We start from the raw sequence: 17,492 nt of genomic DNA, 5'->3' as shown, positions 1-17,492 counted from the left end.
ACCTAAGAACGTTTATCACCACTTATTTGACAGTGCTTCCCATGTAATTTAACATACCAGATAAGCCTCATTCGTGTAATACCTCTCTCTCTCTTTTTCATAAAGAAAGAGAACACACCTTTTGAGATGTTCCAGGGCCCTCTGAAAAATCCTAAAATTAGTTCAAGGTCCAAAAGACTTCATTTAGAATTTGATAGTTGGGAAGTTTGTCAAAACTTCAAAAGCTTTGAACGTGAGACTAAATGAGATCATGGATCATTATGAAATAATGCTTAATTATATATCTAACCAAAGTGACAGTAGAAGATTTTAAAGGCAGATATTGAAGTTACATTGTGAATAAAACTTCTCTCTTCATATTTGGAAGATTGGGTTTTCTTAAGTAATCAAAGACCTGGTAAAGACAACATGAAGCACCGTAAATTATTTCGCCAAGACACAAAATCTTTGCTTTCCAGGCAAATTTACTTAAAATGTAAAGAAACTTTTCACCATCTGTTACCAACAGCAGACCAACAGCAGACCAAAAGTTTAAGAAAACCTTGTCCTTTTGGGGCTCCTGTGTGGCTCAGTCAGTTAAGTGTCTGCCTTCAGCTCAGGTCATGATCTGAGGATCCTGATACTGAGTCCGGGATCAGGTTCCCTGCTCAGCAAGGAGCCTGCTTCTCCCTTTGTTCTCCCCCTGCTTGTGCTCTCTTGTGTGCATGCTCTCTCTCTGTTAAATAAATAAAATACTAAAAGAAAAAAGAAAATTTTGTCCTTTAACAAAGAGATAACCACATTCTGATTTTGCACCAGTACTTTTGATATTAAAATTCATTTTTAATTAAATCCATTCCAGCCTTAGCCCGCTTGACCACACATAAAATTTATTTCCCAAGATTCCTTTTCCATAAACCTTCTACAACTTCTATTTTTTTAATCTCCATTCAGATTTTGACTGTAATTTTTCCTCTTTTCCTTCTGAAATAACCAGCTTTACTTTAGGACAAAATTACCTTCTTTTTCCTCAACAAAATATATCTCCACCCCTTGTACCTTTGCTTGCTAAAAACACACGTCTTACTTTGCTTGCATATAGAGATAATCCCTAGTTATTTCAAGTAGCTTTAGTTATCTATATTAAAATGTCAAACCCTTAAAAAGTTAATTTTCAGTGAAAATTAAGCATATAGTTGTGTATTACTGGCAAATTTGAGTACATTTTATAATTTCTAGAATTATAAGCTGCCTCGTAATACAGTCTTTCAGTGTGGCAGAGGACATGTTAACAACACCCAAATTTATCTTTAGTGTCTTCGTAATAAGCCAAAACTAAATGAACCTGTGGTCAGTAATGATAATTCAGCATTCTACCTTATTTGGAAGTAATCTAGATACTCAGTGAATTTCCGTCATTTAAGCTAACTTAGCAAAGCTATTGGTGGAAGTTACCAAAAATTTGGGAAACTATTTTTAAGTAGATATGCCATAAAACATAATTATTGCTGAAAAGTTCACCTAAAAACTCTTGCCCCTCTTATATCTATTTGATTCACTTGTTTTTAACAACTGTGTTTAGATTACTTATGAAGATTTCATGAACTATTAATATTAAATCAGTTAGCCATCATTTTCAGTTTTTTTTTTTCTTGATGGCAACTTTTAACAGATGTAACGTGAGCTTTTTGACTTTTAGTAGAGCTAGGTAGAATAAAAGTATTATACTTACTGCTGATAACTTTAAAGACATGTCTGTATTAATTAAACTCACAAACTAGCTCTTATTTACCAAAAATTACCCTAGATCATGTGACTTAAAAAACATTTGGGTTAGTTTCTATCATATTTCTGAGTTTTAGAAATGCTTAATGTGATAAGAAGTTATGTGTCTTTAGGCTAATTAAATAGAGCTCTTTTTTATTATTTTTACTAACATATAATGTATTATTTGGCCCAAGGGTACAGGTATGTGAATCATCAGGCTTGCACACTTCACAGCAATCACCATATCAATACCCTCCCCAATGTCCATAACCCAACCATCCTCTCCCTACCCCACCCCACCCCCCAGCAACCCTCAGTTTGTTTTGTGAGATTAAGAGTCTCTTATGGTTTGTCTCCCTCCCGATCCCATCTTGTTTCATGTTTTCCTTCCCTACGCCCCAAACCCCCTGCCCTGCCTCTCAAATTCCTCATATCAGAGAGATCGCATGATAATTGTCTTTCTCTGACTGACTTATTTTGCTCAGCATAATACCCTCTAGTTCCATCCATGTGGTTGCAAATGGCAAGATTTCATTTCTTTGGATGGCTGCATAGTATTCCATTGTATGTATGTGTGTGTGTGTGTATATATATATATATATATATATATATATATACACACACACACACACACACCACATCTTCTTTATCCATTCATCTGTTGATGGACATCTAGGTTCTTTCCATAGTTTGGCTATTGTGGACATCGTTGCTATAAACATTCGGGTGCATGTGCCCCTTCGGATCACTCCATTTGTATCCTTAGGTTAAATACCCAGTAGTGTGATTGCTGGGTCACAGGGTAGCTCTATTTTCAACTTTTTGAGGAACCTCCATGCTGCTTTCCAGAGTGGCTGCACCAGCTTGCATTCCCACCAACAGTGTAGGAGGGTTCCCCTTTCTCCAGATCCTCGCCAGCATCTGTCGTTTCCTGACTTGTTAATTTTAGCCATTCTGACTGGTGTGAGGTGGTATCTCATTGTGGATTTGATTTGTATTTCTCTGATGCCGAGTGATGTGGAGCACTTTTTCACGTGTCTGTTGGTCATGTGGATGTCTTCTTTGCAGAAATGTCGGTTCACATCCTCTGCCCATTTCTTGATTGGATTGTTTGTTCTTTGGGTGTTGAGTTTGATAAGTTCTTTATAGATTTTGGATACTGGCCCTTTATCTGATAATGTCATTTGCGAATATCTTCTCCCATTCTGTCAGTTGTCTTTTGGTTTTATTGACTGTTTCCTTTGCTGTGCAAAAGGTTTTGATCTTGATGACGTCCCAATGGTTCATTTTTGCCCTTGCTTCCCTTGCCTTTGGCGATGTTTCTAGGAAGAAGTTGCTGCGGCTGAGGTCGAAGAAGTTGCTGCCTGTGTTCTCCTCAAGGATTTTGATGGATTCCTGTCTCACATTGAGGTCTTTCGTCCATTTTGAGTCTATTTTTGTGTGTGGTGTAAGGAAATGGTCCAGTTTCATTTTTTCTGGATGTGGCTGTGCAATTTTCCCAACACCATTTGTTGAAGAGATTTTCTTTTTTCCATTGGACGTTCTTCCCTGCTTTGTCGAAGATTAGTTGACCATATAGTTGAGGGTCCATTTCTGGGCTCTCTATTCTGTTCTATTGATCTATGTGTCTGTGTTTGTGCCAGTACCATACTGTCTTAATGACAGCTTTGCAATAGAGCTTGAAGTCTGGAATTGTGATACCACCAACTTTGGCTTTCTTTTTCAACATTCCTCTGGCTATTCAGGGTCTTTTCTGGTTCCATTTCTTTGGAAAAAAATGATGGTATTTTGATAGGGGTTGCATTAAATGTATAGATTGCTTTAGGTAGCATAGACATTTTCACAATATTTGTTCTTCCAATCCATGAGCATGGAATGTTTTCCATTTCTTTGTGTCTTCCTCAATTTCTTTCATGAGTACTTTATAGTTTTCTGAGTACAGATTCTTTGCCTCTTTGGTTAGGTTTATTCTTAGGTATCTTATGGTTTTGGGTGCAATTGTAAATGGGATTAACTCCTTCATTTCTCTTTCTTCTGTCTTGTTGTTGGTGTATAGAAATGCAACTGATTTCTGTGCATTGATTTTATATCCTGACACGTTAACTGAGTTCCTATATGAGTTGTAGCAGTTTTGGAATGGAGTCTTTTGGGTTTTCCACATAAAGTATCATATCATCTGCAAAGAGTGATAGTTTGACTTCTTCTTTGCTGATTTGGATGCCTTTAATTTCTTTTTGTTGTCTGATTGCTGAGGCTAGGACTTCTAATACTATGTTGAATAGCAGTGGTGATAGTGGACATCCCTGCTGTGTTCCTTACCTTAGGGGAAAAGCTAAAATAGAGCTCTTTACAAATAAACTTTGTCAATACCATCTGGTGGTAGAAAAATATCACATATATATAACATACATTCATAGACATAAGTAAACACACAGACGCAAACCGAGATTCTCCTGTGGCTTCTGTTCTACAATTTTAGCTGTGAATCACGTATAGCACAAAACTCACTAGTTTATAAATAATCGTGTCTCTGGCAAAGGAACAAGTTAAGGTTACCCACTTTAATGGTTAAGGCCTTTTACTAATATTTGCGGAGAAGACATTTTTGTTTGTTTGTTTTTAAAGATTTATTTATTTATCTTAGAGAGAGAGAGAGCGTGCACACACACGTGAGTGTGGAGGGTAGAGGCAGAGGGCAGAGGGAGAGAGAATCTCAAGCAGGCTCCCTGGCAAGTGTGGAGCCTGTTGTGGGGCTTGATCCTACAACCCTGAGATCATAACCTGAGCCAAAGTCAAGAGTCAGACATCCAATTGACTGAGCCATCCAGGTGCCTCACTTGGAGAAGGCATTTATAATTTATATTTGGCCATAAGAAGTAATGTTATGGAGGCTGTGGATTAGATTGGGCAAGGGAGCCTTTCTGGCAATTTGTATTTTAAAAAGCATGCCCCAGACTGGTTTTTCCCCTTCGTCTTAGGAGATTGTGGGCTGTGTTTTAGTTATCTGCTGTGGTGTATACATTTTTAAGGACAATGGTAAGATTTACAAGATTTCAAGGGATGGAGAAAGAATATACATTATGGCCGAGTTTGGGATATCTTTGTCTTTTATCAGAAGCCTAGAATAATTACTATTTAAGTTTTTACTTTTTCTCACATGCAGGACAATTGTATTCCCAGTGTCTTAATTTTTTGCACCATCTGCTAATGTCTGAAGGCAAATGGGAAAGGAACTGAGTGGGTTTTGAGTTGCTCTTAGAGTTAAGCTTTTGGTTCTCTCAAGATGCAAGTTGTAAATCAAGAATTATTGATGTTAACCCCTTTTCTTTTGCATTCATGCAAGCTGTCTTCAAAGCATTGGGTAGCGGCTTCCATTGTTGTAATTCAAGGTTGACTAGCCTAGCTAAGCATGTTATTTTGAATTTGTCTTTTTAAACTAGGGAGAAAGTGCCCTACTAAGGTGGAAACTAAAAGATTTCTGTGTTCTGGAACTTCAGGGTATAGTGAAGTATGCCTTTGAGAAGTCTATAAAGTGTTCAACAGAGACCTTCAGATGCTCTCCTTCTTTCTGGGTGCACAATTTAACCTTAAACCAATTCACCTTAGAGAGGAAAGCCTCTACTAATGTTTCTATTAGCCCCTGAATATCAGCCCCCAGCTGAGACATTTCTTGGCCATTTGCAGGAGGCCTGAGAGAATTTGGGCCATCTCCCGCCCTCCCAATCCCACCCCAGGCTGCCCTGTCTTGTCTGGTAAGTACAGTATAATTGTGGGTGGGAAAAACACTTCTTAGCAGCAAAACAAGGTCCGTGTGAGTGGTCATTCACCTTTTTAATTTCTCTTTAAATTTGGTTGGATCTCCTGAAAGAGGAGTTAGATGGGCTTTATGATTTAAAAGATGTTCCTATTAATGGGGCATGAATTTTTTGTGATTGGGAGGATCTAGGATATATCCACAAAGGATATTACATAGGAAGTCCTGAAGCTGGCAGAGCCTGATTTTTAGAGCCAAGCAAAGCGAGCCTTAGTGTAGTGTGGGTGCTTCTGCTAAATTCACTTCCTGGCTTGCAGCATTCCCATGAGTAACCTGTGTACTGTGGACCTAGAGATTAGGCTGGAGTGCTCTTTGTAAATCTTGTAGGGAAAGGAAAGCTAAAATAGGCAACAGGGTATTTAAGCGATTTTTCTGAGGAGGGTGGAAGGGTTTGGGAAGTAAGGGAATTTGCTGGGGAGATGGGGCTGGATTTTAAGAAAGAGAGGATTTATGTTGGATGTGGATGCCAGTTTTTGTACTAAGTCTAATTTCTGTTCTTTCGTCTTATTAAGGCAGACTTCAACATTAGCCATTATATTCCTTTGTGTTCTCCTATTAATTTTGTCTTTTGTAGGATGAGAGCGCTCTAAAATTTTTTTTTCTTTCACATATAGGCAGTTCAGTATGGCCATCCTCTGGTCCTTGACAGGTCAGATCTTACGGTAATCTCAGCAGTGACATAAACCAGTAAGACTTTTTATGGCTTAACCATGGAAAACCTCCCCAAAGAGGGTGTAAAATACAGCCCTTACCATATCCAGAGAGTTCTTTCCCAGGGTTTGCCTGGGAAAGGGAAGACCTTCTTTGTCACAGGCAGTAAGAATGGTATAGTGGAAGAAGCAAGACCTGGGAATCTGTGATATGGGGCAGGCACCATCAGAATGGGACTTCTCTACCACTAACAGGACAGTGAAGGTTGAGAGGACAAAGGCCCCCTTAGTACCAGGCCCCCACATGACAAACCCCTAAAACCTGGCATGGCCAGACAAAGAGGATACTGCTTGTGACTTTGTGTCTTGGAATCCTGGTCCATTTGACTGGTCACCAGTTGCGGATCAGTACTTGCACGTATTGGATGGTGGAGACCAGAGAGAACATTCTCACTGGTCACAAAGCCAATGTCTCAGGGCTTAGAGGGAGAAGAAAGGAAAACTTCAACTAGTTTTTACGTAGGGCACCCATAGCAAAGTTTATCTAAACAGACCCTGGTCTGGTGAGAACTATGAACTCACTAGTCTGTGAGGCTGGCTTGAACAACAGGTTTATAGGACCCATGCCTGCATTCTGCTCTATGGTTTTTCTTCTTATAACAAACAATGCAAAAGACAGAGAGAAAAGAAACCAGTGATCATCTCTAAGAGGAAGGGGGTCAAAAGAAAATAAGAGCACTCATAACAAATCATTACTGGAGTTGCTATACCCAAGAAACTGATTCACGCAGAGTTAATATTTTCTCCTGCTGATTTGAATTTGGGGCGGCGGTGGGGGAACCACTATTATACCTCTCATTTCCACATGACCCTGCAGGCGGAAACCCAGGGGACTGGTGTGGTAAGAATCCTTATGTTCTGTGGGATCCTGTCAGCTTCAGCAGCCCCCGAATATTTGTAATGTTCAGCCAGTGGAGAGCCCCACTTTGAGTGCCAAAACTGCAGGGGAGGAAATTTTTTCCTTTTTCCATTCTAGGTTCTTTGGCTGGTCTAATAATTAAATTGGCATAAGGCAGATGAACAGGACAAAAACAAATTGAATTTTGTATGTTTAAGAGCCCTAAATATGTAAGAGGTTCCCTGGCATTTAGGGATTTGGGGCTTATATACCGTTCTTAGGAGCTAAGGAAAGTGTTTAACAGGTAAGATAAAACTTAAGTAATTTAGATACCCTTTGACAGTTCTGGCCAATGAAAAATGGCTTTTGAGAACTTGGTGATAGTCATGACATAGACGGTAATTCAGAGACACATCCTTCTGTTTCTACCTTAACCAATTGCTAAGTAGTCTAGTTTTCCAGGTAGTTTAAGTGGATTTTGTTGTAGGTTTTGAGTGATGTTGTTTGTTGATTTTGTCACTAAGTAAGTTACATTGTGGGGGACTCTGATCTCTCCCTGCAACACTAGTGTCACAACTGAGTGAATTTTTGCTGTAATCTGTACACCATCCATGTGCTTAAATCCTTCTTGAATATCTCACTCCTTGAACTTAACTTTCACTTACTGTTACCTTTCTTTTACTGTCTTGAATTGTGGGCATTTCCTTGAGTTCCATCCATTCTCTTTTGTGAGCTCAGCCCTCTTCCATTTAACCTATTTCAGACCCACCTTAAACCACACCTTAAGTCCTGTCTCCCATGAATAGCCAGAGACCCATATTTTCCACTCCCTTCTTGACTCTGTGCTTCTGCAGCAGATTTGCAAGCTTAAGTGCCTGGCCAACAATGTCAATGGGTAAAAGCAGGCCTCAGGGTAAGAAAAAAATATTTTTCTACGCTAAGAAAAGCAACAGAGTAGGTGGAATGATAAATGGCCATTGACATAGGCTCAGGGTCAGGAAGACAGAGCTGGGGACAACGGGGAGTGGGGAGGGGAGACTGTAGACCCCATGGAGGCCATTTAGCTCCGGCCATTTGATGTTATGTGGGAATGTGAGCCCAAGGTTACCAGATCTCCCAGGTTTTTTAAATTTTTAAATTTTTATTTTTTTTTTAAAGAACAGCTGTAAATGAGGATTTGCTCATTAAACAGTCTGAATATTAAAGGATGGGTTGAATTTTTTAAAACACTGTGTGGGCCAAAAAAAATATGTCTATGGACCAAGTTCAGTACATAGGCTCCTAGTTTCTAAGCTCTTTCTGTAAAGGCAGTTTGAGTTCCGGGTTATTGTCAAGTACTCCCCTGCCCATGTCCCATTCGTCCCTTCTGTCTCTGTTCATCTAATGGGAGAACCATCCACCCAGTTATTTAAGTGAGGAACTTCCAAATCGTCACTGACACCTTCTTACCTCATTGCTTCTTTGTTTTGGAGAGAAGAGATCTGGGTCAAGGGAAAAGCTTTTTATGAATGAAGGGAGATTTGGACTTGTAAATAGGCAAAAGGGACAAAGCCAAACGGAGAGGGTAATGGACAGAGCCTGGGACATCCACTTGGGGGTGGATCCAGCTGCAGGACCTTCATGATCTGCTAATCTACCCTTCATTACTTGCATTTCCCAATGATCTTATTTTAACCAAAACCAGTTATTTTCTCTTTTTTTGGTGTGTGGATACCATATTTCCTTGAAATTTCTTGAGGAAATTTATTATCCTTTTAGAAACATGTTCTTTGTTTTTTCATTTTAACTTTTTTTTTTCTTTGACATTCTTGAATTCAATGTTTCTTTCCATGTTGCTGCTTTTTCTGGGGTGGATAGTGATTGTGTAAGGGAGGTAAAACTTTACCTTCTTAGGGTCTCTGACTGGGTCTGAGAATTAAGTTGCCATGTGACACATTAGAAAAGCATTTTTTTGAACATGTACATGGGAGTTTTAGCAGGAAAATGAAGACCTGAAAAAACCATTGAGGCCTAAGTTTTTCTATATTAGGTTGAACAAAGAGTAATGATCGTGGAAAAGAAACTAAAATGTATGGGGAGGCTAAAGTAAGATAATAGATTTTATTTTAAAAAGATTTGTTTGTATATGTTCTTCTCAGCCTCGACTACCTGTCTCTGGTGATCAGAATGTCCTTTTCCTCCAGGTACAGGAATGGGAGTTTTCATATGGGAGTTTTATCTCCTGTTCTCAGGAAGAAAAGGGGAGGTCAGTGCATCTTTCTTGTACTTGTGTTTTTTTTTAAGTAAAGTCAGTATACCAAATTGGCATGTTTTGGGGTGTCATGTTCTAAACTCCTTTGGCTATTTGTAGTATATGATAGAGCCAAAAGGTTGAATTCAGCATTTGTCGTGGAGGTTCTACTTACCTGGTTGTGCGTGTCGGCTCTGATTTGCAGGAGCCATGGTGGGTGGGCCAGCCATGTTGGTAGGGTGAATTTTCTGGAAGATGTGTGGGTTACTTGTCTTCTCAGTGCAGGTAAGCTTCATTATTAGTTACATGAGACATTGTCTAGCTTCTCTGGGGTGTAGACTCTAGCTGCGTGATCTACCCTTCATTACGTATATTTCCCAAAGGCCCAAAGGATCACTCTGTGGGTGTTTCTCAGTGGCTTTAATCCAGGGGCTAATACCACGGAGTATGCTCTCACGGAGAAGGGACTGATGCAGATGTCACATTCATTAATGACCTGCCTCACTATCCGAGGTGTATTTCTGCTGACACGTGTTAGGTTTTCCTAGAGTCTGCTGGGAACATTTATTGGGAGGTCCATCTTCTTATTTCTAAGGGGTCTTTCAGTTCCGTTGAATTCCATTTTCATTGTCACTACTCTGATCTGCTAGTGCCACCTGTACTGGGATTTCCTGTAATTTCTGTGCATTTATTTATTTGTTTTTTTAAATATTTCTTACAAAATTTGAGATTTTGTGGGTCAAAAAATAAATCTGTGAGTTATTCGCAGTTTTGAACCAGAAATCTTCTCTTTTTACAGTTTTACCTTTCTGTTTCTGCTTATGCTGTTTCCCCTCAGTCCCCTTTCTGTGGACAGACATCCAATGTAGTATGCCTTTACTTGTGATATGTTTATGGCATTGCTCATAAGGTTCTTGGGCTTGGAAGGTTTTTGTCCCATTGTTCTGCCTGGGAAGTACTGTTAGGGAAACTTACAGCTCAGTAGCTTGTCCTCAAGTCTAGGTTCATAACTGGGATCCAGTACCACTTAGTGGCCATGTCACCTTGTAGAATTACATCTTTAGCTTCCCTGACCTCCTGAGAATTGTGGATAATACTAGCCTCTGCCCCTTAATGGTGTTGTGAACAGTTAGTTGGGATAGACATGGTCAAACACCTGCAACATGGTAAGTTCTGAAATACTTAGCTGAATTAAAAAGGTCGGCTGAATAAATTCTGTTGTGGTGTGGCCTTCTTTGTTTTGCACAGTTTCCTTTCTGCTCTCCTGCCCTCTCCCCAGACCCTAAGTTAGAACTCCTGTTCCCCTGTTCTTGCCACAGCATTTTGTTATACCGATTCTGGGGTGCCCTTCTCTTAAGTCGGCTTCTGTTTTAGTCAGCAGGGAGTGGTCTTCTGGTATGCCAGTGATACCCTTGTTTTCTTAGGTAAACTGAATTAAAGGAAGGTATTTCTTTCTTTGTATGACCACAACCTTTAAAACTTGTAGCAGGATTCTCATTTTGCCCAGCGTATCCGTCAAGACTCTCTAGAGAAACAGAATCAGTAGGAATACACACATATGAGTCTTATACATATACATAAATATATTTCCCCCCAGTTTGATTGGGAAATAATTGACATACATCACTGTATAAACTTAAGGCACACAGCATGGTGATTTATTCACATATCTTGTAAAATGATTGCCCTGACAGGTTAGCTAGTGCCCATTTTCACATGTAGGTAACAGTAAGAAGAAGAGAAAGAAGAAAAGAAAAATAAATGTTTTCCTCATGATGAGAACTCTTAGGATTTACCCTTTGAACAACCTCCCCATATATCATACAGAGGTGTTAACCTGTAGTTATCATGTTGTACGTTTCATCCCTAGTACTTGATGTATCTTATAACTGGAAGGTTGGAAGATTGTACCTTTTGAGCACTTTCTTCGAATTCCCCCTCCTCCCATCCTCTACCTCTGATAACTACAAGTCTGATTTCTTCTTCTGTGAATTTTGTTTTGTTTTGTTTTGTTTTAGATCTCACGTATAAGTGAGATCATATAGTATTTGTCTTTGTCTTTCTCTGACTTCCTTCACTTAGCATGATGCCTTCAAGGTCCATCCATGTGATCGCATAGGATAGGATTTCTTCTTTTTTATGGCTAGTAATCCATTGTGTATACACACAGAAGTAGCTCATGCATTTGTGGGGCTGCAGGCCTGAAATCTGTAGGGCAGACCAGCAGGCTGAACACTCTGGCAGAAGTTAATGCTGATGGTTTGAGGAATTCCTTCTTTAGGAAACTTCAGTCTTTGGGATTAACACCTTCAGCTAATTAGATGAGGCCTTCCCACATTATCAAGGGTAATCCCTTTTCAGAAAGTCAGCTGATGGTAGCTGTTAATCGATCTACAAAATACCTTCACAGCAACCCCTAAATTAGTGTTTGATTAATTGAGCACTATCTAGCCAAGTTAATATATGAAACTCACACCTGATATAGGCTTAACCAGGACAGAAAGACACCGCATGACTGGTTAAGCATTCTATCAGTAGAGTTGAGGCCACCTGTGCTGATGTCATCAAATATCCAACTGAATATTTATGCTTCAAGTTCTTAGCAATTCTGTGTTTAGTGGTGGTGGAGCATGTATGGTGATCGTGAGGTCTGTGCATGTTTATCCAAATTATCGGAGAAGGCTGTTCTCTCCCATTTTGAGCAGCTATAAATATGACATTTATGATTTGAGCCTGTTTCCTTCATGCTTATTTTTAGTGAAAAGATCTGTATATTGGCTGAATTTCAAAAGAACCTGGTTGTTTAGAATTCAGGCCAAACGCACAGTTGTTACTGTAGAGGGGAAAGCAAACATTGCCTTCTGATTATTCAGTGTTCTCTAAAGGAAAGAATGACAAATTCATGTAGCAAAATTATGGTTTAATAAATTCAGTGCCTGGTAGACTGGTATACTTAGGGCATACCCTTGAGGATGAAAGCGAATGCTTTCCCCGGCCTACTGCTTGTGTGCGCCCCGGCACTTCGTTTTGTCTCTTACCCTGCATAATTGCCTCTTACATAAGGAAAGATTGTTACCTCTGCTTAAAATAGAAATCTCCTCTATGGGCTGTAGAATTGCTCTTTTTAAAATAATGCCATTAGGAAGCAAACAAAATGAATTAGAGGTGAATCAGGTAGAACTGTCACTCTCTGTCTCTATGCGACATAACGATTCGTTTTAAAGATTTTGTACATATTCCTACCCATATAAAGTATGGACCATAAGAGTCCAAGTTCTGAACACTATTCATGACATTTGAAAAAAAAATACATTATGTCTTTGATGTCAAATTTAAATATGTAGCCTATGATTTTTTCCGCATTGTTAAAGTATGTTAACCTTACAGTATGAAGTTAACTTAGGGAACCTCCCGGCCAGGTCAGCTTAGCAAATGGTGGGTGACACCAATGTTGATCACTAATAGAGATTTAATGCTACAGCTCTGAGCAGTTGTGTTCATACAGATGTTTTGTTTCTAATCTCATAGTATTGACTTGAAAAGTTACTTATTGGGGCACCTGGGTGGCTCAGTGGGTTAAGCCTCTGCCTTCAGCTCAGGTCCTGATCCCAGGGTCCTGGGATCGAGCCCCACATCGGGCTCTCTGCTCAGCGGGGAGCCTGCTTCTCCCTCTCTCTCTGCCTGCCTCTCTGCCTACTTGTGATCTCTGTCAAATAAATAAATAAAATCTTAAAAAAAAAAAAAAGAAAAGTTACTTATTTTTGCAGAAAGTTGTACTGTCATAATATGTATTTTTAAATGAATCAGTAGTCTAATGGGTATGAGTCTTAAGAGAAGTGATCTCCTCCGCCCTGGTAGCTGACTGACAGAATAACAGGGTGTTTTTGGTCTTTTCTTTCATCGTATAGATATTTTTTTCTTTTGAAAAACCACAGTGTGGATGATGCCTTCTCAAGTGTTTTAATTACTTTGGGAAATAAGTATCCTCTTCTTTAGGTAACAATGAGATGTACAATTTTTTTCTTTTGTTTAATGTTTGCCATGGGCTCAATATTGTGTTCAAAGCTATAGAGAATTATATTATTATCTCTTGGAGGACTTAATAGTCTATGTCTTGGAAACATCCACAATACTGAGCATAAAACCGTAGGAGGATGGGATGCCTGGGTGGCTCAGTGGGTTAAGCCTCTGCCTTCAGCTTAGGTCATGATCTCAGGGTCCTGGGATTGAGTCCCCCAGCGGGCTTTCTGCTCAGCCGGGAGCCTGCTTCCCCCCTGCCTCCCTGCCTAATTGTGATCTTTCTCTCTGTTAAATAAGTAAATAAAATCTCGGGGCGCCTGGGTGGCTCAATGGGTTAAAGCCTCTGCCTTCAGCTCAGGTCATGATCCCAGGGTCCTGGGATCAAGCCCCGCATTGGGCTCTCTGCTCAGCGGGGAGCCTGCTTCCCTCTCTCACTCTCTCTGCCTGCCTCTCTGCCTACTTGTGATCTCTGTCTGTCAACTAAAAAATAAATAAAATCTTAAAGAAAAAATCTCAAAAAAAACCCCCAAACCCTGTAGGAGGCTTCTAATGACTGTTAAGTGGTTTTGACCCATCCTATAGTGAGTTTGTAATCTAATTCGTTAAGATTTTGTATGTAACTAAATCTTGTTGTACAAGTATTTAGGGAGATTGTCCCCTTGAATTTTTCCACATTTGTGCATTTAGCATCAGAGTTCACTGATTCTGCTGCAAACAAAACCACATTTTATTTTCCTGTTCCATTGGAATTTGGGTTGTTTGCACTTTTCTGCGGTTAGGAACAATTGTATTTGTCTCTGGGTGACAGTTCTCCTGGTGACCATGAACTCAGGAGTGGATTGTTGGCCAGTGAGATATACCCATGCTTGACTGTTTTCCAAAGTGACTGTACCGAAGTACAGCCCCCACCTGAGAGTCTGAACATTTGCTCTGCTCCACATTTGTGCCGCACACTTGACATTGTCTCACTTGTTAAAAGCAGTCGAGTTGATGGGTGTGTAAACGTGCTTTTATTTGTTTCCCTAATTACGAAAGAAACTATCATTTTATGTATATAAGGACCTTCTATATTTTCCTTCATAACTTCCATCCATTCTTCTCTTGGATCATCTTTCTCAGAAATTCATAAAAGATATATTCCAGATACTTACTGTTTTGTTGGTTATACGTTTTCTTGTTTGTGGTTTTGCCTTTTTCATGGTGACTTTTAATGAACAGAAGTTTTTTTTTATTTTAATGTAGAATGAATTTATTTTTCTTTATGGTTTTTCTTTTTTATGTTGCTAACCTATTCTGAAGCCATAAAATATTCTTTTATTGTCTACTAAAAGAAGTTTTATAATCCTGCCTTTTATATGCAAGTCTTTAGTTAAATTAGAATTGATTTTTCAATAAAGAGTAAAATAGAGATTCAATTTAACTTTTTCCCCACATGAATAAACAATGTGTAAGCACCATTATTAAATAATTCCACCTTTCTGTATTAATCTACAATTCCTGCTGTGTTGGAATTGATAGTTGGTAGGGCAGGTGCCTCCCTACCATCTTCTTCTTGTGCAATATCTTGATTTTTCTTGAGCCATTGAGTTTTCATGTAAACTTTATATATAATCACCTTGTCTTGTGTCTTGAAAAGCCCTGTGGTTGTGGATGTAAATGAGTGTGTGTGTGTATGTATAAGCACATATACATGTATATTCCCACCTCTGTCACTGTGAGTGTGTCTCAGAGTAGTCCCCACAGGCAATGAACACATCCAGCACTTGGATTTTGATTTCTAAATACCACTTCCTAATTAAAGGACTCAGGACTCCTTGGCTCATTTCAGGGAAAGAAAGTACAAAATGAGACTGAAACATCTATTTTCAGAAAGTAAGGAAATGCTCAGAGAATGATAGGGTCATATGAAAATGACCTAGAAGCCATCTTTTTTTTTTTTTTTTTTTTTAAATTATTTAATTTTTTTTTTTTTTTTATTTGACAGAGAGAGAAATCACAAGTAGGCAGAGAGGCAGGCAGATAGGAAGGGAGAAGCAGGCTCCCCGCTGAGCAGAGAGCCCGATGTGGGGCTCGATCCCAGGACCCTGGGATCATGACCCGAGCAGAAGGCAGAGGCTTAACCCACTGAGCCACCCAGGTGCCCCCCTAGAAGCCATCTTGAAGGGATTTCCACTGGCCAGATCTGGGACAGGTTGGGTTACAAAATGGATAATGGTAGTAGTATATTATAAGAAAGAGTAACAGTGCAGGTATACCTCATTTCCTTGTGCTTTATTCTATTGCTGTTCACAGATCCTGTGTTTTTTATAAATTGAAGGTTTGCGGCAGCCCTGTTTGAACAAGGCTTTGGCACCATTTTTCCAACTGCATTGGAAAATTCATTTTCCATTTCATGTCTCATTTCATGTCTCTCTGGAAATTTTCACAGTATTTCAAGCTTTTTCATTATTATTGTATTTGTATGGTGATCTGTGATCAGTGATAATTATAACTCATGTAGTTGTTTTGGGCCTCATAAATCATGCCCATATAAGATGGTTAACTTAACTGATAAATGTTGTATGTGTTCTGACTGCTCCACTGACCAGCCCAGACCCATCACTTTCCTTCTCCTTGGGCCTCCTAGTCCTGCAGACACAATACTTTGACATTAGATTAATTAATATCCTTGCAGTGGCGTCTTAAGTGTTCAAGTGAAAGGAAGAGTGGCATGTCTCTCACTTTACATAAAAAGCTGGAAATGATTATGTTTAGTGAGGAAGGCATGTCGAAAGCCAAGATACGCCAAAAGCTAGGCCTCTTGTGCCAAAAAGCCAAGTTGTGACTGCAAAGGAAAAGTTCTTAAAGGAAATTAAAAGTGCTACTCCAGGGGACATATGAATGATAAGACAATGAAACAGCCTTACTGCTGACATGGAGAAGCTTCTAGTGGTCTGCAGAGAAGATCAAACCAGCCACATTCCCTTAAGCCAAAATAATCCAGAGCGAGGCCCTAACTCTCTTCAATGCTGTTAAGGCTGAGACAGGTGGGGAAGCTGCAGGAGAGGAGTCTGGAGCTCGCAGAGGCTGGGTCATGAGGTTTAAGGAAAGAAGCCGTGTCCATAACATCAGAGCGCCAGGTGAAGCAGCAGGTGCTGACGGAGGAGCTGCAGCAGGTTCCGCAGAAGGTCCAGCGAAGATCATTCATGAAGGCGGCTGCACTAAGCGAAAGGCTTTCAGTGTGAGTGAAACAGCCTTCCGTTGGAAGAAGATGCCATGGGGGACTTTCATAGCTAGGGAGGAGAAGTCAACGCTGGCCTTCAAAGGCCAGGCTGACTCCCTTGTTAGGGGCTACCACAGCTGGTGACTTTCAGTGGAAGCCAGTGCTCACTGGCCATTCTGAAAATCCTGGGACCCTTCAGAATGATGCTAAATTTACTTTGCCCATGTTCCCCAAGTGGAACAGCAAAGCCTAGATGATAGCACATCTGTTTACAACATGGTTTATAGAGGATTTTAAGCCCACTATTGAAAACTGCTCAGACAAAAAGTTTCCTTTCAAAATATGAGGACTCATTGACAGTGCACCTGGTCACCCAAGAGCTCCATGGAGATGGACAAGGTTAATGGTTTCATGCCTGCTAACACAACATCCATTGTGCAGCCCATGGATCAAGGAGTCATTTGAACTTTCCAGTCTTACTATTTAAGAAATGTATTCAGAAGGGCTCAGAGAGTGAGTCCTCTGGTGCATTGGGTAGAGTAAATTGAAAACTTTCTAGGAAGGGTTCACGATTCTAGATGCCATTAAGAACATTCATAATTCATGGGAAGAGGTAAAAATACCAACATTAATTAACAGGAGTTTTGAAGAAGTTGATTCCAGCCATCAGGGATGACTTTGAGGGGTTCGAGACTTGAGTCAAGAACGTAATTGCAAATATGACGGAAATAGCGAGAGAACTGGAATGAGAAGTGGAGCCTGAAGATGGGACTGACGTGCTGCGACCTCCTGATGAAACTCTAACTGATGAGGAGCTGCTGCTTGTGGATGAGCAAAGAAAGTGGTTTCTTGAGAAGAAATCTCCTTCCGATGAAGATGCTGGGCAGATTCTTGAAATGACAGCAAACCATTTAGAATATTACGTGAATTTC

The 17,492-nt window shown here is 39.9% G+C and overlaps 1 protein-coding gene across 9 annotated transcripts in view; it reads left to right on the top strand.

Annotated features, from left to right (window-relative positions):
• The window catches only part of SIPA1L1 (signal induced proliferation associated 1 like 1), a 365,306-nt gene that overhangs the window by 157,177 nt on the left and 190,637 nt on the right, over positions 1–17,492 (top strand). The window contains exon 1 of one of the 9 annotated variants that reach the window (XM_080808598.1): positions 9,326–9,353. The exons of the other annotated variants lie outside the window; for them this stretch is intronic. The gene's annotated coding sequence lies outside the window, so the exon portion shown is untranslated. Of the gene's footprint in view, positions 1–9,325; positions 9,354–17,492 lie in introns of those variants that run through there. 9 annotated transcript variants of the gene reach the window in all.

Source organism: Martes martes (genome assembly GCF_963455335.1).
Source record: "Martes martes genome assembly, chromosome: 7".
In the NCBI taxonomy this organism is placed as follows: Eukaryota; Metazoa; Chordata; class Mammalia; order Carnivora; family Mustelidae; genus Martes; species Martes martes.
This window is presented reverse-complemented; position numbering and strand designations above follow the sequence as displayed.